Source organism: Cryptomeria japonica, chromosome 10 (assembly GCF_030272615.1).
Source record: "Cryptomeria japonica chromosome 10, Sugi_1.0, whole genome shotgun sequence".
In the NCBI taxonomy this organism is placed as follows: Eukaryota; Viridiplantae; Streptophyta; class Pinopsida; order Cupressales; family Cupressaceae; genus Cryptomeria; species Cryptomeria japonica.
The window spans coordinates 461,719,967-461,745,281 of NC_081414.1; positions in this window are offsets into that span (position 1 = coordinate 461,719,967).

Sequence of the window (25,315 nt, forward strand, 5' to 3'; positions counted from 1 at the left end):
ACTTTGGGGGTCAAAGAGTATTTCAGTGAGGGCTTCTCTACATTCTTGAAACTATGTGATCTTGGATCTTGGGCGCCATTTGAAGATTTCAGATAAAAAAAACTAACAAAGAATCCTTAGGGTTTTAGGATTTCAAACAACAGATGCTTTATACTTAGCAGATAATAGCAACTAGATATGCTCGGTAAACCAGCTTAACAATGTGTTGAGATTTGATGTAAATACCTTGAATTTTCTTTGTAGGAGGTTTGATCGCCTTTGAATTGCTTGCTCTACTTTCTTGAAAACTTGGTAAGTGTAAATGACCATGAAAATGCTTTTAAGTACACAAAATACCTTATCAGGCTCTATGTGGGTTAGGTCAAAACATTAAATGCACTTGGTTCCTCTTTAACTGATTTACTCTCCTTTTTTGTTTTAACCGAGTAACCAAACTTCCTTCATTTACCGACTGGACAGGCTTCCTATAAAGTTCTTCAAAAGACTTTGATAGAATTTCAAACTTACTATTACATCTTAACTATGCAGATTTTGAATTAAGTACATAATAGAATAGGAACTGTTAAGATTTTAACCTTCAGAGAATGCAGTCCCTTCATACCTTTACCAATTAATTTGGAATAGGAGCACCTAACTCGGTAGGTAAGGTGCTTTCTTCATTTGACATAGTTTCCTTCTTTTTCCAAATCATCTTTAATTTTTCTTTTATTTCCTCAATGTCTTTTCTAGGTTGATCTCTGCAATCTCCAACCAAGTGTCCCACTTTGTGACAATGAAAACATGCCATACCAGGATTTCTCCATGATCTTCGGTTGTTCATCCCAAACCTTATAAAGTAGTTGACACTTATATGTCCATATCTTCCACAACATTCACACCATATCCTTGTATTGTAATCCCATGATAGTGCAACATATTGTCGGTTAAGATCTCTGTGGGTTCAGTAGCTTCCAGTGTTTGCTCGGTGTGCATACCACATATAGTTCTTTTGCTTAAACCAACACTTCTCGGTATTATGTCCATATCTATTGTAGTTTTTACAAAACCCTTTGAATTTTGCCTTCTGATAATTGTTAATAGACTTTGTCCTACATTGATTAGATGTGTGACCATATTTATTGCAATTGTAACAATAATTATTGGACTTAGTGGCATTCGGTTGCTTACCTTTTCTGATTTGGCATATGTTAGCAGTGTGACCTTGATTTCCACAGTAGTTGCAAATAGGCTTCTTTCTTTTGATGTTATTCTTGTTTCCAGCTTGCTTTGATGATTATCCTCTCTCGGTAGTATGAACTCCTTTCTCGGTAGAGACTTTTCCTTTGTAATTGAGTCTTGCATCTTTGTTGGGTCTTCTTGTATTCAGTTTCTCATCCAACATCTTTGATGCTTCATAGCTCTTGTTCAGTGTTTCTTTGGATTTCTTCTTTGTTTCAAGTTCATCGGTTAAATTTGATACTTCAAGTTTCAATGCTTGATTCTCATCATTTTTCAGAATTGCTTCATGATGTGCATAACCTAGTTGATCTGATAGGTTTTGTTGAATTCCAGTTAACCTTGTGATTTCATCATTCTTATCATATACTAAGACTTCAAGTTGTTGTTTCTCTCTTTCTAAATCTCTTACTTTATCCTCAATTGTTCTCAATGCATCTAGATTTTCAGTCATCTGTGTGCTGAAATGTTCATGTTCTCTTTTCATTACTTTCAGTTGATCAGCCAATGCTTTGTTCTTTTCTTTCAATACTCTGATCATTTCTTCAGTCTCTTCAGATATATTGTTCTCAAATGATGTCTCAATTTGTTCCACTAACTCTTGAGAGTCCTACAAATCATCAGATAATCTTCTTCTCACTTTCAGAGATTTTTGCATTTGCCTTTGCATGTCTACAATCACTTGATTAGCATGATCCATCTCTTCTTGTAGATACACAATCCTCCAAGATTGTTTATAGCCTTTCATTGATAAGATCTTTCTCTTTAGGTAGTTAAACCCTTTTCCAAGATTCAAGCTATGATACCAATTGTTAGGCCCAATATGGAAAGCTAATGTACTGAGAGGGGAGGGGTGAATCAGTACTTCAAAACATTTCTTCAACAATATCTTTACTGTTATGCATAAACCGAATAGTGCAGTAACATAATATAAAACTAAAACAAATAGATAAAAATCATACATGATTCACTCCATAACACATATCTTTTGATTATGCAGAAACTCTTGGTTAGAGAGAAAAATTGTGGTGGGGATGGCACCCACAACTTCACTACTGCAATAATAAAGAGTGCTCAGTTAGAGCTACATGTTTAGCTATTTCTGATAGCATACCCTATTAAGAGTAACAAGATCTATTAGATCTACCTTGCTAAAGGATTTTACAACACTTCATCTAAATGTTGCACCTGGTTAGAGGCTTTACAATTTATAGACTTGATTAGAGTCTTTTACCCTATTAAAGGTTTCTCTTACAACTTCAAAATATTACAATAAAATCATTACAAATATCTACAACTTTACATCTGGAATGTTATAGCAGATTCTATGTGCTCAGAATAGATTACCTTGCTTATAGCATACCTCGGTAACCCATATAGTAACTTGGTAAACCCTTTTGTTTACTCTGTTCTTCGACTGTTCTCTGAAAACCTTCTCAGTGACCTCTGTGTCTCTGTAACAGTCTTCTTACACTCATGCACACACCTTTAACTCTTAACTCATGCTGTATAAATAGATCTCTTATGATGGTGATCCAATTCATTACTTCGATCTTACAAACATGATTTTTTGAATGAATAACCATGCAAAATATTTCATCAGTTAGATAACCTCAAAATCATACACAATCTTTAAGTGCAATTTCCAATGTGATAATGGTTAGATGTGCCTCGATCTTGTAACTTTTTTTCATATGCATGTCCAGGTTCAATGAATTTGGTAACACATTTCACTCAGTGTAAATCAACTTGGTGTGTCATCTTTGCTGCTCGGTAGACATGTAAAGATACTCGGTAGACAGCTCGGTGTATACTGCATTCTGTGACTGCTTTCTTCTGTAACTGACTAGACTGTACATACTGACTGAATATTTTGGTAATAGATAACCACCTAGAGTATATAGTATAACTTTGACATAAAACTAATGGCAATCTGATAAGTAGTAACATCACATACATCTATTATTGCATTATCATTAACCATGTCATAAGAACTTTTAATTCATAGGCTAGAAACTGAGTTCAACCTATTTGCATGTGTAGCTTTGTACCCTAAGATCATACTGATAAATTTCACATTTATGTCCTTTACATCATTTACCCTTAGAGACCTTTTGTTGAATGTTGCGCCAGTTAAATCCATCACTGTGTCATTTGAGACTCTCTTTGTTTTGTCAGGTCTGCTACCGGTGGAAGGTAACCCTGTTACTGCCTTAACGGACTCTTTTGTGATTTTATGATTGTATCCAACCAGAAGAATTCACCATGAACTCTTCTTAGCACAATCCTTATAATATCCTTGGGAAAATCTGGGACACTAAGGATTTCAGTAAAACCCAGGGTTTCCACTATCTTATGTTCCGGCTTGATATTTCTAGATTCATCACAAATCATAGTGCTATACATGTTTTTGATCTCCTCATCACCTAGTTCCTCTATATGACAATGTATATACATCCTAGGGTCTTCAGCATATACTACTCCCTTAGGAATTTTAGAAAATGCACCTATGCTATCTTTCTTCACTATTTCAGGAACCAATTTGAAAACGGGTCTAGGGCGCTTAATTACTTCAACAACAGTAGGGTTTGCAATAAATTCAGGAGTCGATGAAGATGCCATGATTATAAATACCTCAATCTGCCTTTAGGATGAATGCTTTGATGAACTACTTCACTTTTTCACTAAGGATGCCTTTGCTCAGGAATTTTTGCGCTCTCAAAGGTTTGAATGCTCGGTGAATGAAAAAGGAGCCAAAACACTTGCTTTATAATGTTATTTTCTCCAACTACCACATTTAATGCTCGTCAATTAAGTCACAACTTAACTCATCTGCTGGTATAGAAGTAATTTCAACTTCTCACCATTAGCCAAGGGAATAATAGCATGTTTTTCATTTTGTTGCTAAACCCCCAAAGGATTTTCCTTCAGTTAGATGAAGAGTCTCCTTCCGGTGGAGTGATACTCTGATCTACCAGTGGAGGGGTATTCCCTTCAACCTTCTAATCTGACTTTCTAATCTATTGTTTTGAGAATTCTTTCTTTACCTCTTCAACATTTTCTTTACCTTTCAAATTAGGACCTTTGTTATTTGTCAGTGGGGACTTGCTTCTACAAAATTTTGCAATATGTCCAATTTTGTTACAAGCATAACAAGTCACATTGTTTTTCTGAATAGCTTTCCCATATCCTATAATGGTATGTGTTCTACATTGATTAGATAAGTGTCCAAATCTTCCACAAACATAACATCTTACATTCATTCTACAATTTTCTGAGTTATGACCAACTTTGTTACATTTAGAACATTAACCGGTGGGTGTATTAGTGTTCTGATAATTTCTAGATCTACACTGATTTTCTCTATGACCATACTTGTTACAGTTAAAGCATTTCCCATTGAATTTGTAAGCATTAGGTTGTCTTACCAGTTTTCTATGATCATGAGTGTTTGCAGTACTAGAGCTTTCACCAGTTTCAAAGCCAAGGCCATTTGTATCACCATTAGGTTTCTGATTCTTCGACATGTCAACAAGTTCTTCTGAAATTTTCATGAATTTCTCCTTGTGTTGATTTGCAGCAGTCAATTCATTCTCCAAGATTCCTTTCTGTCTTATGAGTTTAGTTCTATCATTTTGTGTGTGCATTAAATCTGTCTTCAACATATCATTTTCCTGGCTGAGTCTTGTGTTTTCATTTCTAGCATCATTTAGTCTTCTAACCAAGTCTTCTTCATTCTTCTTTCTGTCTTCAATTTCTTTACAAAATCTCATAGTCATATCTTGCATCTCATTCTTTGTTGTACTGACTTCTTGTCTTAGCTTGTTTACCAAATCATTAAGAGTTTCCTTTTCATCTTCCTCTTTCTGCATCTTCTCACAAAGTTCTCTTCTTTTATTCCTTGCTATAGTGTAATTTTCTTGAAGTTCTTGAATGATATCCTGAGCAGCCTTCAGATCATCCTCAAGTTTGATATTCTTCACCTTTTCTGCATCATAGTCTGAAAGAGCTGTTTCTAATTGCTTTCTCAAGTTTTCCATCTCTATCGGTGACAAGATCTTCCTCAAGCTATTAGGCTTCTAAAAATAGAGGACCAGGTTCTGATACCAATTGTTAGGATTCCCAAAGATACTGAGAGGGGGGGGGGTGAATCAGTATCTGACCAGTAATAATATTTTCTTAACTTATAACATGAAAAGCATATTAAAACTGTGTATTGGTAAACCAAAAATAATGCAGCAAATAAGAATAACAACCACAACATGAAAAACACACCATAACATAATGTTTTAATGAGGAAACCCAGTGTGGGAAAAACCTCAGTGGGATTTGTGACCCACAATATTCACTTACTGGCCAATAAGAGAATATTACTGCTACAATAGGGGCCTGCACATGTAGGAAGGCCAAGTGCCTAGAGCTCACTGCTCAATTACAAAAGAAGTCACACTGACTTACAAAAATGGATTATACTAATCCAATGTCTTGTACTGCTTCAGATTAGTATCTGCTATGCTAGATTCAGTACCGATTTAAGCTCTGCTATATACATAAACCCTTATCCAATAATTCACATAATAGGTATGCTACCTTCTATCTTTCGCATCATACCTTAACATATAAAGTGATCTACAATGATCTCATACATATATGAGTCATATTACAATTTGCCATGTCAGCTTACAAAATATTTTACAATTAATTACAAAATACAAATTATTATCGGCCAGGGTGCCGGTAATCTTCCTTTTTGGTGTCAGTGTTCTGTATGCCGATGTAGAGTCTATCGGTGCTGGTGCCGGTGTCTGTCTGTCGGTATCACATGATTGTAAGGTTGCCATTAATGACAATACCTTCAATCACCTACAATATCTCATTGGAGTGTACATTTGCCAACAATGTCATCGCATAGCTAGTATGGGTTATCCTAGCAGACCTCCATAGGCCCCAATACCCATCTTGGGTTATCTTGGTAGCCTCTCTTGAACCCACGGCTCCCATCCATGACTCATGCGGACCCAACAAACCTTTCGTGAATACAAGGTAGTTGGTTTTCCATTCCAGGCCTTCCCACTTCATATTTAGTCTTTACTAGCACTCAACCATGAGCAGGGCATAATTAATCTTGATTAATGTTTGAAACCCAACCCTAGTTTATTAATTAAATTATCACTTATTACTCAACTTCCAAGGGGTTATCCTGACAACCACTTTGGGCCCTAACCCCCACTTAGAAGCCACTCTTCCTTATGAGACTACACAATCTCTAAAGAACCCCAAGGCAAAACACAAAAGCCAACTAACACAAGGAGTTAAAAAAACAAAACTGAAGAACAACTTGGTTATACAAACCTTCTACCAAGGTTAAACCAACTAGAGGTGTGAATGAACAACTGGTCTATTCACAAGACAAGACCACAACCTAATAATGCAAGTACTACCACAATCAAAACTTAACCAAATCAACTTGCATGATAGACTCGCATTCAACCACATACCAACATAACATGAGAATGACTCTTTCAAATCAACACCAAAATCCATCAATTAGAGTAAATACTCAAAACGTTACACTTGCACACTAAACATATCTATATTAAGGAATCATAACAATTATTCAAACTATAATTAGAAGCTAATGTTATCTAATGGCAACTCTTTCAATAAATTGACTCCTTGATGATAAGAAAAACCACAATAGGGAATAACGCATAAAAAGGGTCTAAGTAAACATACACCCAAATAGACTTGCACAATGCTTGATTTAAAAACCATACACCCTTTAAAAGAATAAAAGCAACTCATAGACTAAATAAGCCATCATTTAAAATAAATATAAATCTTTTCAAATAAAGCCAATCTGGATATAAACAAATTCCATTTGCATTCAAATTTCTAATTAATGAAAATAACAATTAAATACATTTGAAAACTATAATCATTATTTAAGTCAAATAGTTCTTAAAAAGTCACATTGACTAGATTGAATTGATGACTATCCATATATCCTTTATTTTCAAAAAATAAATTATGATTATATCTAATCAATCTTTAACATTTAATTCGTATTGCTAAATTTCAAAATACATATATGAATATATTTATATATTGAATATATATATATATATATATATAATATATATTTTCTTTTCAAAATCTGATAATAATTTAAAAAATAAAAATTCCACTAAACCTCATATTAAATTAATTATATATATATTATCAAATATAAAGCAGCAAAATAACATTCTTTTAAACTGCATTTACCAACAACATTGCATACACATCAAAGGAAACAACGTGATTTTTTTCATGCTAGGGAGGGGTTTACCTCCCAAACCCACAATGTGGAGGAAGGGGCTTCCACGACTGTGGAAGGCTCCCTCCATGGAGTGGGGTGAGGAGCCTACACAGCCATGGAAAGGTCACCCCCACAGTTGTGGTGAGGGAACACCACAATAGTGGTGGCTCTCCCCACAACTGTGGGTAGAGAGGCACCATGATTGTGGTGCCCTCTCCCCATAGTGTGGGGTTTGGGCTCCATGCCACCCCCCCCCCCCACAAACCCTTTTTTTTTAATTAATTTTTTTTTACAAAACAAAATTTTAAAATGAAATTTCTAGCAACAACCAAACTATCCTCTGCCCAGAAATAGGGTATGGACATTTGGTAACAAATTGAATGAAAAAATATTCATAATATTTATTTAACAGTCTAAATCAAAGATTCAGATACAAAATTTTGAAGATATTTCATAGTCCAATTTTCTTCCCAAGCAGAAAATTGAAAAATCTGAAAACCCCAAGAACCAATTTTACTCAAAAGGGGAGGAATAAACTTCTTCCAATTCTACTAAATTTAGATTGGAATCTATCTATAAGAGAATTTCCAACAACAAATTCTTTCAACCAGACAAAGAAAGAAACAAGACAGTCACACAATCTTAGAGAATTTTAAAAAGAAGAACAAGCAAAAGAATCAAGCATCCAACCTGCACATGCTTTCCTGGAAGAAATTTGAGGAAGAGTCATCCCAATCTTCCCAAAAATGCCAGAGTTTACACCAAAACCCCAATAACTAGCAGAGAGGAATAATTTCTCTAGAATGAGAAAAGAATCCTCTTTTTTTGAAAAAATTTCAAATTATAAAGAGATTTCACCCAAAAATCTCTTTTTAGGGCACAAATTGAAAATCTAATTTTATTTAAAACATTACATAACTTATATTCAAAAATTCTATTATCTTTTCAAAACACCAAAAACCTTTAAATATTTTATTAACTAAAAAGCAAAAATTAACTTCCTTTTTTAAAAAGCAAAAAACAAATACCGAAGACATGATATAATTTCCACTTGATAAATCAACAAGCACTTAAACTAAACAATTAAGAACAATCAATTATCTAATTAACCGCAAAAGTGCTCTTAATAATTTATTCTTAATTTAATTTAATAAACACAACACACATTAATTATTAATAACCATAAGGTATTAATAATTAATTACTCATTAAATAACATAAGAAGAGAATAATTAAATTCACAAAACACACAACACACAAAACTCAACTTAAACAAAATAAAGACATGATCCACATACCAACATCAGAAAAGTGGCCTACATGGCGATTTGATAGGGTAGACAAATAACTAACAACGCTCGCAATCGAGCAAGGCTAGGGGTGACATTAGGGCCTTAAAACCATCTCCTCCACTTCCATCGAGTTAATTAGGTACGCTCACACTTGCGGAGCTAGGTGGAGTCGGTACCTTGTATCTACAATTCCTACATCACCGAACCACGCATACATATATATATACAAACACAATAAACACATTGGTGAAGGAGAATCATGATTTTTCGTGTCTCACCGAAGTGAGTGATGAAAAGTCATCTTTTTGCACCCCATACACTTCCCACAAATACTTGATGACGTATACATAGTGCAACTCACACATGAAGTAAATGTGTTAGTCCATCATAGATAAACTTAACATTTCATCATTTATAAAATACAATGCATAAACAAAGTTAACATCTACTCATTCAAAGAAATAGTGCCTAACCAACATCTACTCCTTAATAAGCAATACTTCATAATCATATTCACCAAATCACACTCCAAAGAATCATACTAGAATAAAACATCACAATCATATTGTATCTATCATGCACGTAAACCACTGAAAAGTCAACTATAGTCAACAAGGTCAAAAAGGGTCTGTTTAGGGTAGGGGTACTACATTCTCCCCCCTAGGATTTGAATTACTCCTAGAAGTCGCAAGGCTAGGATGGGACAACAAGGTCACAAAGTCATAGCACTCACCTAACATAACCCAAAATCTTAACTTATCTTAAAGAGAATGCAATCCACAAAATCAATATAATAATATATAGAAATCAACATCCCAAATCAACTATAATAACATAAACATTTCTTTCCTTTTCTAAATCAATTATTTAACATTGAACAATCTTCCTTTTACGTTCCTCAATTATGGAAATCAATGTGCTAAAAGAGTTACAACAAGATGCATCATCTTTTATTACCTAGGTTAAACATACTAACACCCTTATTCAACTTCTAGGAGCCACTATTTCAACATACATTCATACAAGAAAAGATCTTATACAGAAATCCTTATCCAAAAGTATACTTATCATCTTGTACAAAGCCTCATAGCTTAGTCTAACCAAACATGGAAATATTTAATTTACATAATAAGCATCATAAAGATGATATTTACATGTCTACTACAATATCCTAATTATACACACTTCCCTGCATTACTAGGTTAATCACAACATACTCTCACATCTAACTCTAAAATTCAGTCATAACTAATATTTCACACTACCTCTAAGGTACATAATGCATACACATTAAATGAATAAAGGTTCATGGTGCAAAATCACATCAATAAAAACACCAAAAAATCACCCCTAAGGCAAGATGCAACCTCATTCAAAAGAAAAATGAATATAATTGCCTACATCCAACCAACTAATGTCTACTTGATTCAATTAGAAATCGTGTAGGCTTTTCAAACACTCGACGAATCAATAAGTTTGTAGGTCATTAATATTTATCTAAAGCTTATCACACAATTAACTAGCTCCAGTTCACACTTGTTCCTACTACATCTTATGATTCAGATGATTACAAGACAATGTCATCAAAGAAAATACACTTATTTCCTTAACTAATCTCATTATTCATTTGGTTACCTCATTATGCCTAGAATCACTCTCTGTAGTGTTCTCCCTTAACACACTATCAGAGGTTTAAGTAAACATGATAGATATAATACTAACATTTAGCTAGGGCTAGCTGCTACAAACATTCAGAATGACCACCAGAAATCTCAAAAGAAAATAATCCAAAATGATGATTGCACAAATGCGATGATAAATAAGAAAAATACCGACAATTTCAAAAAATCAACAAAATTGAAAAACATGACAAGTTCCAAGTTAAAATAAAAAGAAACGAGAATTTAGTGGTCATTTCATCATAAGAAATCTCAAAAGAAAATGCTAGCCCCAAAGCCACAAAGCACAAGTCAAAAGATAATCAAAACATTGTCGCAATAAAAACATGAAACAAAGTGACTATTTTCAGCCACACCATAGGGAGTAACTGCTACACAACACCAAAGATCACATGTCTCTAGTGTGTTAGAGAATGAATACTAGACACTAAGGCTATTAGACTAACTACTTTAGTTTAATAACATGCAATCTTTATACACATGAACGTTTATATTCTTATAGTTCTTAACAATTACGGAAAAATTTTGCGAAGCTAAGAATTGCTTTTTTTTAACATAAAATGAAATCATAAAAGATTATTTTTTTATTCTCCATACCCATTCTACATGTAGTGATAATATTATCTTAATCAATACTCCTTCCCCATCTTGATCAATCAAACATATAAATTACATGGACTACCTAGAGAGTATATGCAAAAAAGCATTCCATTTACTTACTTACTTGACATGATGCACTAATAGGCAAAACAAAACACTTTGGTCTTCAATGCAGAATGAAACATGCATTTCTTAGTATATGCCTCATAATATTCATTAATTCAAACAATTTAAATATTTCTAGTTAATTTCCAATACATCATTTAATAGCATTTCTATAAATCTTCATAACTAGATAGAGAGAAGAGGGAGAGAATTTTTGATAGTCAACCAATTCACACATATGCACGTAAACCAACAAGTTCACACAAGTATAATTATATTTCTTCCTATATGCCTATCATCTTTATTTTACTATCTTTCATTTCACTACAGATAGAGAAGAATGCAAATTGGCTTATCGTGATATTTTCTTACATTAAATATGCCACTAATGTCCTAGTTTTCAGATGAGAATAATAAAAACAATCTTTCCTTACATACTAACCTTCTAGCAAAACACTCATTACTCCTATTTGATAAAAATACATCATTAACTATGACCATTCATTGAGTGTCAAAATATGAGGAAAAGAAGGAAAACAAAATTATCAATTAACTAGTATGTGGTTATGTATGCACATCAAACATATTCTTCATTTACACATACTATTTATATAAAGTCAATTTGATATGCCAACTGCAATTACATTATTGTATTGTTCTTATAGGTCATTATTCAAGTTGGTCATATAAAACACACAATGAAATCTTTAATGAAAACACATCCAATTCCCTCCCATACCACTATAACATGATCCTTTACACATCCAAGATATCTTCCAACATTCAAGTACACACTAACCTCTCCAAGGTTCACATAAGGGTTTTAGGAAATCACAACATTCGTTCACAACAAGAAGACATACTCAGCCATAAGCACACAAGATATATATATATTTTAATTTCTTAGAGAAAAGGAGGAAGGAAGAAATACATCTAATTCACTATGCATATACACTCAAAATTTTCTATACAAGTTCTCAAAATTATGACACTAAGTCCAATTACATATATAACACAAGTGCACAATCATTTTTTTTAGACTTAAGACAATGCATTATCCAACCTTATAAGTTTCTCTAAAGAGTATACTATCAATTAAGAAGGTACATCCAATTATCTCTAAAAATAAGAGTAATTGTTGACCTGACATCTTACAAGAAAATAACTCACATATAATCATGTAACAAGCACTAATCATCAATCAGGAAGAGAAAGAACTGAATACACATGTTACACTCGTTTAGGGTTTTCAGATAGAGTAAGAAAAAGGAAGAAACATCTAAGATCTTTAAGATTCCAAGTGTTAATCACAAGCATACATCAGAGGGACAAGCATACAACAAAAATACTATATACCTCACACCAAACTATGGGCACAAGTTACACCAAAGATCCCAGTGTTTGAAAACATTGGCTATGATACCAAGTGTAATGCCCCGCCAAGAAATCCTAAAGGATACAACTACAAACAACTACAAACACTCAAAAAGAGTGCAATTTTTTTTTAAAAACAATACAGGATACAAAAACATATGAAATAACATTGCAATAGAAGTTGCACAAGTGGAATACTTAACTCAAACTCCTAAAGGTTTTCCCAACCTGAATTACTTAATTAAACTAGTCCTTACTTAAGATCAATTAATCCACTTAAGAAATATATTTAACCATTAAGAACTTAGTTACACTAATCAATGATTGTTTCATACTTTGCATGACATAACATGAACATTTCTATACTTCATTTATGATAAAATATTCAATTAGATTACAACAATGATTTTAATTAAAGACATAATGCCTATCATCTAAATCTCATCATAATACACTATTTTTACATTGCAAGGATAACCTAGTATTACAATTGCAATTAATACACTAAGTCTCATAAAAATTACATAATGGTTACATCAAATTACAACTGTCGTGAAGGAATACATATAACATTTGATACAACCGACAACATGGTGCAGGAGCACCAAGTGAACCAAGTGTACCTCCTGATTCCAATGACCTATATGGGGTCAAATATGAGAATTTTGAGTTCTAGATGGTTTCTTGTGTCAAATAAGGTATAATGATACCAATAGTATTGTAATAATTTCATTTGACCATTCATGTAATCAAGTTGTCTAGTTGGTCCTAGGAAGGTCCTAATTTGGCCAATATTGTGCAAATGAGTCAAAATGGGTCAAATTGATGTAATAATGTAAAAGTTGGTTCCAACGGTCCTTTCATGTCTATTTGGACCTATTTCAATGTGTTTAAGGTCATGGTTTAGTAAAATGTTGAAATTAACCCAATAATTTTGGGGGACTATGATCGTCTGGAGTCTAAGTTGGTTGAGTAATGCAAAAATTGTCATATTATCAATTTGTTGTCATGACAATTTTGCACTTTTTATAAGTCGTGATTCTCCAACGGTTAGTTCAATTTGAAAAATGGTTGGAGGAGATTGTGTTCATTTGGGCTGACACCTTTAAGGACCCCAAACCCCTAAAGATGTAAGTGTGTGTTGATTTGATTGTTTTGAGAAGGAAATTGAAGCATCAAAATTGTTGGAAATGCAAGAAATCGTCTAATTTCTGTTGATTACATACTGAAAGTGGATTGGAAAGAATGATCATCACATAGATCCTAAAACTAGATTGTTTTACCTTTGTTTTTCATTTGGTGTGAAGCCTTGAAGTTATCGCTGCCCCATTCTACAAGTAAATCTTGACCGGGTAGCCTAAAACCCTCAAACCCCTATGGTTTGATTGAAATAATGGGTTTTGGCCTATCAATCCTTAACTAAACACTTTGTTGTTATAGGAAATGATAGGCCACTATATCATATGTCAGTTCCAAAAGCCATTAAGAGGACACAATAGGGTGAGGAGGATGGATAACTAACCCTAGGTCTGGCATCTCTATGTGATAGACCGGTTTGATGAGTGTAGTGTGAGAGAATTGAGTGATAGAGCACTAGAAAGGGGTTTGAATGTCATAAAGGAGTATTTTGGAGGTTGACACTACATTTCATGGTCAGGGATAGTCATCTTTTAGGAGAACCAAGCAAGTTTGTTATAGGTGTTTAGTTAAATAGGCCTAATAGCCCTATTAGGTTTGTTAGTGCAGTATTGGTTGGGATATATGCAAGTTGGTTTGGTACCAAAAATTGAGATATTGTTGAGAGCTCCCAAAAGGGTATCTGAAAATATAATTTGTTTGCCTAGATCCTCAGGGTGTCTAAAGTTAGCACCCGATTCCTTCAAATGGAGGCCTAATTACAACCGGTTCTGTTTGTGGGCAAGTGAGTCAAAATTGATGTTTCAGTGGGTCTAAACCATGAAATCCTATTTCATTTGTGTTAAGGTTTTGTGAGAACACCCCTCCAAGGGTTTTTGTATTGAATAGGTCAAGTGGTCCATTCAAACCCCTAAAGCCTAGTAGTAGCCCACTCATGTTGCAAGGGTGTGTGTAGTTACACGAGACTTGAGCATGTTAGTTGTTTGTAAGTGGACATATTAGAGCCCTTGAGTCTATCTCCTAAGGCATTTTTTAGTGTCACTAGACCATTTCTTGACTTGGTGTTGTGCAAGGACCCTTTGGTAGTAGAGTTTTGGTTGAGTTTGCGAGCCTTTAAGGTTGGTTGGTTCAAGGTTATCCCTCCAGTCTATTACCTCCTCATCACCACATAAGGTCCAAGAGATACAAATACAATCCAAATGAAACAAAGAGGATCCAACTGGCACAAGGGAATGAAGTAAATCTAAGAGAACATCTAAAGCACCTGTGAAGATAATCCCTTGCAAGAAGGCACAAACAAAATACCCAATGGAAAGTGGCACTATCACTCGACCATGTGCCCCAAAAAGGAACCACCCCTCTGTGCTAAGAGATAGTAATAAGGCCCTCAAGAAAACCACAATAAAGCATCACACAGTCTAACATGTACATTGGGTACTCACATAAGGCATAAGCATACAAATATGACTCTCACAAAAGATCTCCAAGTAAAGCCAACACAAGACTACACACTAGTGAACATAAGGGAAGAGTCTCATCACATAGTTGGTATGGGTTATCCTGGAAAAGCATCATAGGCCCCGACCCCCATCCTGGGTTATCCTGGTAGCCTCTCCCAAACCCTCGCCCCCCACCCATGGCTCATGCGGACCCAACAAACCTTTTGTGAAGACAAGGTAGTTGGTTTGCCATTCTAGGCCTTCCCACTGCATCCCGAGTCTTTACTAGCACTCACCCATGAGTGGGGCACAATTAATCTTGATTAATGTTTTAAACACAACCCCAGTTTATTAATTAAATTATCACTTATTACTCAACTTCCAAGGGGTTATCCTAGCAGCCACTTTGGGCCTCGACCCCCACTTAGAAGCCACTCTTCCTTATGACAATACACAACCTCCGAATAACCCCAAGGAAAAACACAAAATCCAAGTAATACAAGGAGTTCAAAAACAAAACTGAAGAACAACTTGGTTATACAAACCTTTTACCAAGCTTAAACCAATTGGAGGTGTGAAACAAACAACTGGTCTATTCACAAGACAAGACCACAACCAAATAAAGCAAGTATGACCACAATCAAAACTCAACCAAATCAACTTGCATGATAGACTCACATTCAACCACATACCAACATAGCATGAGAAAATGACTCTTTCAAATCAGCACAAAAATCCATCAATCAAATTAAATACTCAAAAGGTTACACTTGCACACTAAACATATCCATATTAAGGAATCATAACGATCATTCAAAATATAATTATAAGCTAATGTTATCTAATGCTAGCTCTTTCAATAAACTGACTACTTCATGACAAGATAATCCATAATAGGGAATAACGTATAAAAAGGGTCTAAGTAAACATACACCCAAATAGACTTGCACAATGCTTGATTTAAAAACCATAAACTCTTTAAAAGAATAAAAGCAGCTCATAGAATAAATAAGCCATCATTCAAAACAAATATAAATATTTTCAAATAAAGCCAATTTGGATATTAACAAATTCTATTTGCATTCAAATTTCTAATTAATGAAAACAACAATTAAATACATTTGAAAACTATAAACATTATTTAAGTCAAATAGATCTTAAAATATCATATTGACTAGATTTAATTGATGACTATCCATATAGCCTTTATTTTCACAAAATAAATTACGATTATATCCCATCAATCTTTAACGTTTAATTTGTATTGCTAAATTCCAAAATACATATTATATATACACATATATGAATATATATATATATATATAGTTATTCTTTTTGAAATTTGATAATCATTTTAAAAATCAAAATTCCACTAAACCTCGATTTAAATTTAATATAAACCCATATATATAATTGAATTATCAAATATAAACCATCGAAATAACATTCTTTTAAACTACATTTACCAACAACCCCGTGTACACATCAAAGGCAATAGCGTGATTTTTCATGCTAGGGAGGGGTTTACCCCCCCAACCCATAGTGTGGAGGAAGGGGCTTCCACGATTGTGGAAGGCTGCCCCCATGGGGTGAGGAGCCTCCACAACTGTTGAAATCTCCCCCCCCTCCCGCGGCTATGATGAGGGGACACCACAGTAGTGATGGCTCTCCCCACAACTGTGGGTAGAGAGGTGCCACGACTATGGTGTCCTCTCCCCACAACATGGAGTTTGGGATCCATGACCCCCCCACAAACCCGTTATTTAATTAATTTTTTTTTTTTACAAAACACAATTTCAATAGAAATTTCTAGCAGCAACAAAACAGTCCTCTGCCTAGATTTGGCAACAAATTGAATGGAAAAACATTCATAATATTTATTTAAAAGTCTGAATCAAAGATTCAGAAACAAAATTTTGAAGATATTTCATAGTCTAATTTTTCTTCCCAAATAGAAAATTGAAAAATCTCAAAACCCCATGAACCAATTTTGCCTGAAAGGGAAGGAATAAAATTATTCCAATTTCACTAAATTTAGATTGAAATCCAGCTATAAGAGAATTCTCAACAACAAATTATTTCAACTATACAAAGGAAGAAACAAGACAGTCACAGAATCTCAGAGAATTTTAAAAAGAACAACAAGCAAAAGAATCAAGCATCCAACCTGCACATGCTTTCCTGGAAGAAATTTGAGGAAGAGCCATCCCAATCCTCCCCAAAACACCAGAGTTTACACCAAAACCTCAATAACCAACAAAGAGGAATAATTTCTCCAGAATGAAAAAAGAATCCTCTTTTTGTTGAATTTTTTTCAAATTATAAAGAGATTTCACCCAAAAAGCTCTTTTTAGGGCACAAATTGAAAATCTAATTTTATTTAAAAAATTACATGACTTATATTCAAAAATTCCATTCTTTGAAAAACACCAAAAGCCATTAAATATTTTATTAATTAAAAAGAAAAAATTAACTTCCTTTTTAAAAATAAATAAATAAATAAAAATACCCCAGACATGATATAATTTCCACTTGATAAATCAACAATCACTTAACTAAAAAATTAAGAACAATCAATTATCTAATTAACCACAAAAGTGCTCTTAAAAATTTATTTTTAATTTAATTTAATAAACACAACACACATTAATTATTAATAACCATAAGGTATTAATAATTAATTACTCATTAAATAACATAAGAAGAGAATAATTAAATTCACAAAATGCATAACACACAAAACTCAACTTAAATAAAATAAAGACATGACCCACATACCAACGTCAGAAAATTGGCCTACTTGGTGATCCGATAGGGTAGACAAATAACTGACAACGCTCACAATCGAGCAAGGCTAGGGATGACATTAGGGCCTTAAAACCATCTCCTCCACTTCCATCAAGTTAATTAGGTATGCTCAGACTTCTGGAGTTGGTACCTTGTACCTGCAATTCCTGCATCACCAAACCACAAATACATATATATACAAACATGGTAAACACACCAATGAAGGAGAATCGTGACTTTTTGTGTCTCACTGAAGTGAGTGATGAAAAATCATCTCCTCACACCCCATACACTTCCCACACATACATGATGACATATACATAGTGCAACTCACACATGAAGTAAATGTGTTAGTCCATTGTTAGTAACACATAAATAAACTTAACATTTCATCATTTATAAAATACAATTCATAAGTAGAGATAACAGCTACTCATTCAAAGAAATAGTGCCTAATCAACATCTACTCCTCAATAAGAAATAATGCATAATCACATTCACCAAATCACACTCCAAAGCATTATACCAGAATAAAACATCACAATCATATTGTATCTACCATCCACGTAAACCACTAAAAACTCAACTATAGTCAACGAGGCTAAAAAGGGTCTGATTAGGGTAGGGGTACTATAGGTTGCGCTTATCAATACATTGTGCAGAGTCCGGGCTCAATGTAATGTTGCATTAATTAGATAACAAAAATGGCTATTAATAGACAATAAAAATGGCAATGAATTTATAGAATCACCAATAAAATATATTTTTTCCATAAATAACGAAATATTAGCTAATAAAATTAAATAATTTTCAAATGGTAGATAAAAATCGCCAATACACTTAAATAATTTTTTCTTCAAAGTATAACTTTTCGTCCATACACTTATATATTTTTTCCTTTAAACGAAAAATATTCGCCTCCTACATTATATATTTTCCCCACACAATAATGAATTATTCACTAGAATTTTATGGAATTTTCATACCCTAAAAAAAATTGCCAATACAAATTATTTTTTTTTCCAAATTTGAAAAAAATTTGCCATCAATATGAAATTTTCTCCCCAAAATAGTGTCTGATTCGCTAGGATTTTACACTTTTGCCCGAGGGGTGGTTTCTTAAAGTTGTCCCCGCATACAATGATTATCCACATGAGATTGTTGATGAACATTGTTCTACCCAGAAACTTGTATACCGGACCTTCCAACTCACTCAAAAATTATCATCGGAGGCCACAAACCTATAATATAGTAGATAACACATCCATTATGCTTCCCAAAGATCTGCAACACAAAATATTCAATATAGATGAAACACCAAGCAAGATACTGCATACTACCGGATGTCCTGTTCTATCTCATCGAACCTCACCAAAGCTCAATCACACTTCCAGTATGAATAAATCATGAACTACGGATAAGATTTCTAACATCAGTTGCCATCAATGAAAACATCTAATCATATATACAGTGTCTCTTGCCAACATGGATGATGTGTTTATGAATTGGACTTGGTTTCAATCTACTAGAAAAATATTTTGTGATTTTCTCAAAGTTTAGACACATGATCAAATTGGTTTAGATCAAATTGGAAATGATGACTCAATGTTTGTCCTAGGATGTAATACAAGAAGATTGAACAGACATAATAGACACATTGACTATGTGAAAAAATGGGATGATAATCACTAGTATATGACATGAAACACTAGCCACATTAATAACCTATACTTATTGAAGTGGGTGTGTTTACTTATTTTAGGTCCACACAATAAAATACCTTAAGATAGTGCAAGGTAGTTGCCTTTCAAGAGTTGATAGATAGGGATCTAGTCACACAATGGTTCACCTTTTAACTTTCTTTAAAGCCCCTTAACACTTAACCCAAAGAGCTTCTATCTCTACTCAGGAAGGTACACAGTAAGTAATTAGGTATTTTTTATCACTCAAGATCATACTAAGTGCGAGGAGAGAGTATACACAAACTAGCAAACCTTGGGTTATAATACACACAACAAAATAAGGAAATGTGAGTTTTTTTATCTCCAAGGTCACACTAAGTGCAAGTAGAGGGCATCATCTACAAAATACTCCAAACATAGAAAACATAGTTCACATCCCTTAAAAAAATCAAATGCCTAATGCTAGCAGGTTCATGCAATCTTTGACAATGGTGTTGCAACAAATAGGTTAGTAGTTTCAATAATAATCTTCAACAAACATGAAGCTTGTAAGATTTTTGTTAGCTCAAAATAATAAGATCTTACCAAAAATAGAAAGTGATGTGAGAACACAGTGAAAATACTGTCACCAATAGATTTTTTGGAATTTTCTATGAAAATTTTAAAAAATCACTAAATTTTGAGCTAAAATGTGAAAGTTATGTATGTTACAAGTTTACAAATAAAGGTTGTATTCAAATGATTATACCTCAAAATCTGTCCTAGATCTAGGAAAACTACTTTTGCACTATGTAATAATATAATTGTTCTTTCCAACAAGCATAAGAATGTGGAAACTCAACCACTGAACAAAAAGTTATATGTATTTTTTCAAAATTGGTTTGTTATGTTCTTTTAAAAGAAAGGGGGTGAATTTTATCCCTTATAAAGCTTAACATTTGGTCAATCACATGGCCATGAACTAAAGAAAAGGTTTTGGTCACCTCTTTCAGTTTCAAACTATTTATTTTGTAAAATATTAAACTCCTATAATCTTTGACACTTGTATCAAGAAGTTGCATAAACCTACTAAATAATTGCAAACATAAATTGAATAGTGATAGGGTAGTCCCTAGAAATTTGCCAAAATGTCACATCAAATATAGATTTAAAGGAACTATTTTCAACAATTTATGAAACCTTGATCTATATTGAGTGAGACCTTTGATTGATCCAAAAATCACAAAACAAATATAAAAGATTAGATGAAAATACCCATTTCAATTTTTGATTCACCAAAGGACAAATTCGCTCTCAAAGTGGATAAGATGTAGCTACTTATTTTTTGTAGAATAACGATATGAAATCAGAGATTGCATTATGAAAATGGCTCCCTAGTTGAAATATTTGAAGGTTTTTTTAAAAATAAACAATAAAAGAGAATGCATGGACAAGATTAAACTGGTTGAGTGGTTAGGGTTGGAAGGTGGAGAACATATAGGATTTATTAATTTTAAAAAAATTGATTTTGGGAGAGGGGTTGGATGGCTAATGTTGGAAGATTTAATTAATTAGTTTAGAATAATAAATATGTGCTCAAGAGGTTAAACTAGGAAAATGTAGGTTGAAATTTAGATTTAATTTAAGTGTCTATAACCTTATTATGGTTTTCCTTTCAAAACTAATATATCATTTCTAATTTTTTAATTTAAAAGTGTGTTTTGAGATTTATTTCCTTGTCTTTTCTTTATGTCACAAGCTACTCAAGATCCTAATCTCCAATTATGATGGACTTATTTGTCTAAACCATAACATGGCCCAAACCAATAAGAATTAAAAAAGTGAATATTGTGATCATAATGTGCACGTGAATAATAAAGACTTTGTAAATGGTTTGGATAGTTTATCTAATGTAAAAAATCCCAAATTAATAATAGACATGTTTATGAATAAGCAATTTGGATTGGATACTTTGCAAGTGGTTTATATTTAGCGTAAACTTCATTTATCATAACTAATGCATTTACATCTACCATAGATCCATCCTCTATTGTTACTACTTCCACCACCATCTTGCATGTTTGTAATACCATATATACTAGTATTCAATCATTTAATGCATATCTATTTTATACTTCGATCTCCTACATGACCTAGATCCTAGATATATATTTCACAAGATATTCATTTCCTAAATGATATACCACACCTCCACACCTCTTTATGTTGGCAATTGACACTCATCTGGTGATTTCAGGTGACATCCAGTAGCTGCATATTGGTCTAGGGTTGTCATTGATGGCAGCTCTTCATGGTGATTTGATCCAGTAGTTGTGATTCATCTTATCCAGAAGTTGTTCGTAACCGGTAGACAGTTAACCAGTAAAATAGGGTATTTCGGTAATGTGTTGGTCCAGAATGATTTTCGATGATTGTGGTGTTTTTCGGTGATTGATTTTGTGATCTCGGTGATAGGGAAGAACTTTGGAAAGTATGTGATTATAATCTTTTGGTTCAGTGCTATGTTTTGTTTGAGATTGAAGCCAACTTTGAGCTATACATTACATCTCTTGAAGATGACATGAAGGAGATTGATTTTGTGTTATGATCGAATATATAAGATCTATTTGGTGATTGATTTTCAATATGTTAGAGATGTGGTGATCCATTTTGGTGTGATTGAGTGCAGTTTCACGTGCTCATTTTGCTTTCAGACCAACTGGTAGCTGACTGAGACAAAGTCAGAGTATTCAATAGAGCAGAGACAGTTAGAGATTCAACACTTAACCGAAACTCATTTTTGCATATTGAGATGCTAATTAAGAGTTCATTTCATTGTAATTTCTTATTGTAATAAAATTGTAATTCAGTGAGACTTCCCTAAGGGTTGTAGCCCTCAGGGCAACTTTATTTGAGCAGTGAGCTCTAGACATTGAACTTGAATGCAAGGTCATTCCCCATCTATGTAATATTTATGTACTCTTGGCCATAGTATATGAATATTGTGGGTTCCAGCCCCACCATGGTTTTTCCCTTTCCAGGTTTCTATGTAAAAATTTTGGTGTTGTGGATTTGTGTATTCTTAGCTGCATGTTTATGTTATTTTCTATTATGCATTGTTAACCGGTGGATAAAGAATAAGGCTGTGGTTATAACTTTCAATATATCACTGATTCTAACAATTGGTATTAAAGCCTAACTTCTATGAGGAATCTTAACCATTTGAGGAAGATCTGGGAGATTGATTCAATGGATTCTGATTTTTAGAGACAACTCAATGTGGCACTTGAGGATCTTGGTGCAACTAGAAGTGAGGTCTGTACCTTGAAGAAGAATCTGAATGCTACTAATGAATTCATTAGTGAGCTGAAGGATCAAGCAAGTATCTATAGAGAAAAGAGGAAGGAATTGATGGACAAGCTAAAGGAGAAAGAAGATCAGATCATGGAATACCAGGACAAAGTTGATGAAGTTAATAAGCTTGAGAGAGAGAATGTTGCTTTGAAGAATTAGATGCAATCCATTGTGATGAGACTCACTAAGGAAATTGAGGACCTTAAGAAGAATGAAGAGAATCTAGCACAATCCTTGAAGGAAAGAGTTGATGAATGCTTCAGGCTTACCTATGAGAATGATCAGTTGAAGTTTGACTTGACTCGATCAAGGAATAATGGTCAAGAACTTGAAAGACAAGTTGCTACCTTGAGGGATGAACTTTCTACTACCAATGAATACAAGGACAAATTCAAAGCTAGTTTAGCAAGACTTGATGAGATGCTGGAAAGTCAGAGACATGGAAAGGATATGCAAGGTCTAGGATTTGAGAAAGGTGAATCCTTCGGATTTGGACAAGGAAATGCTAAACCTGATCAAAAGAAGAGCAAGAATCATCTAGTAAGATATCCTAATGCTCAACGGTAGATGCTTTACTTGCAAAAAATTTGGTCATATGGTGAGTCAGTGCAGAAGTAGGATGAATAATGGTATGATGAACAACATGAATAATTCTCCTGCCTTTGTTGGTCAGTGTTTCATGTGCAATAATTTTGGAAACAAGTCAAATGTGTGTAGAGAAGTAATGAATATCTTTCAAAAAAAAAGATGCTATGCTTGTGGAATGTCTGGACATATTCCTAAATAGTGCAGGACAAGACAAAATCATATGAACTTAAGACTTATGAAGAATAATGTTGTTTTCCAAGCATGCAACAAAACCAGTCACATTGCAAAGTACTGCATAAGCAAGAATAGTGCTCGGATAGACAAAGACGAATCAAATGAGAAAGAAAATAAAAAGTAGAAGAGATCAAGGAGAATCATGAGAAGATGTGGGTAAGAAAGGATGAATCCAAAGATGACAATGAGTCTACACCCGAATCTGGTGTGGGAACTTCAACTGGTAACTAGGGCTTTATGCCTTAGGGGGAGCTTTTCATGTAGATTATAAGAACCCCCTCTTCGGTGGTCTGCAATCGATTCTAGAAGATTGCAAAAGGATTTAATCATATGTGCAGATGATATCCAAAAAAAAAATTTTTATCTTGTGCTTGTTAGAAGCAATCAAGAAGGAAGAGTGAGAGGGGGGGTGAATCGGCCTTCACCAGATACACAACAAATTAAACTTCCAAAACATTAATTGAAAAATTACAATAATAACAGACAAGAAAAATAATCAACACAACACCAAGATTTTGACATGGAAAACCTGGTTAAGGGAAAAACCATGGTGGGAACCTACCCATAATAAGATGATACTCTACAATAGTATGTGAAAATATTACAATGGGGAATGCACATGCATTTAGGCACACTTCCTAGAGCTCACTACTCAAAAGATATATTCCCGGAAGGCTAAAACCCTCAAGGAAGTCTCACTGACTTACAATATGATTCAGACTACAATTCAGAAGGAATGAACTACAATAATAGCATCTACAAATGTCCGATGATAGTTTCGGTTAAGCACAATTGTTTGCCCTGCAACACCAAACTCACCATAATACTTCACTGAAAGGTATATCCTTATTTGCACATTTACTTATCTTTGATAATGCAGACACGATACCAACACCTAAATTACATAAGCATCTCACCTATATATACAAATCATCAACCTTGATAACAAGGTCGGCTAACCCTCAACCCTTAACTCATAATTACAAAACTTACATTACATGATACAAAGATCAACCAACAGACCAATATTATAATTTACATTAAATAACATGGACCTAATTCAAACTCCCAAACAATTATATCCACCAAAAATCTCGCCAAAATCAACCGCAACACGCTACACCACCATAAATATTGCATAACTCACAAATTATCACCGGTTCAAAGAAATCACCAAAGCTTGCTCAATAATCAATGCAGATCACCAAAAAAAATAGGACACAACTAGGAAATACCATCAAGCACATTAGAATCATCCAGAACAATTGCACCAACATTTCTTTTCAAATCTTCATCAATCAACGTCGCAAAGCTCAAGAACACAACCGATCAGCAATTGTCTCAAAGAAAGATAACTTCTAGAGCACCAAATCACAAACCATCTAAAATGAAGATACATAAGATAATACCAAACAATAATCCAAAATCTTAGCACAACATCTGATCATACTAAAATATACCGAAGGGAATACCGATAGAAACCGATAAACAAAGAACTACAAACCGGATCAGAAAATCTTTCCCAAAATCATTGGAATAAATCACAATA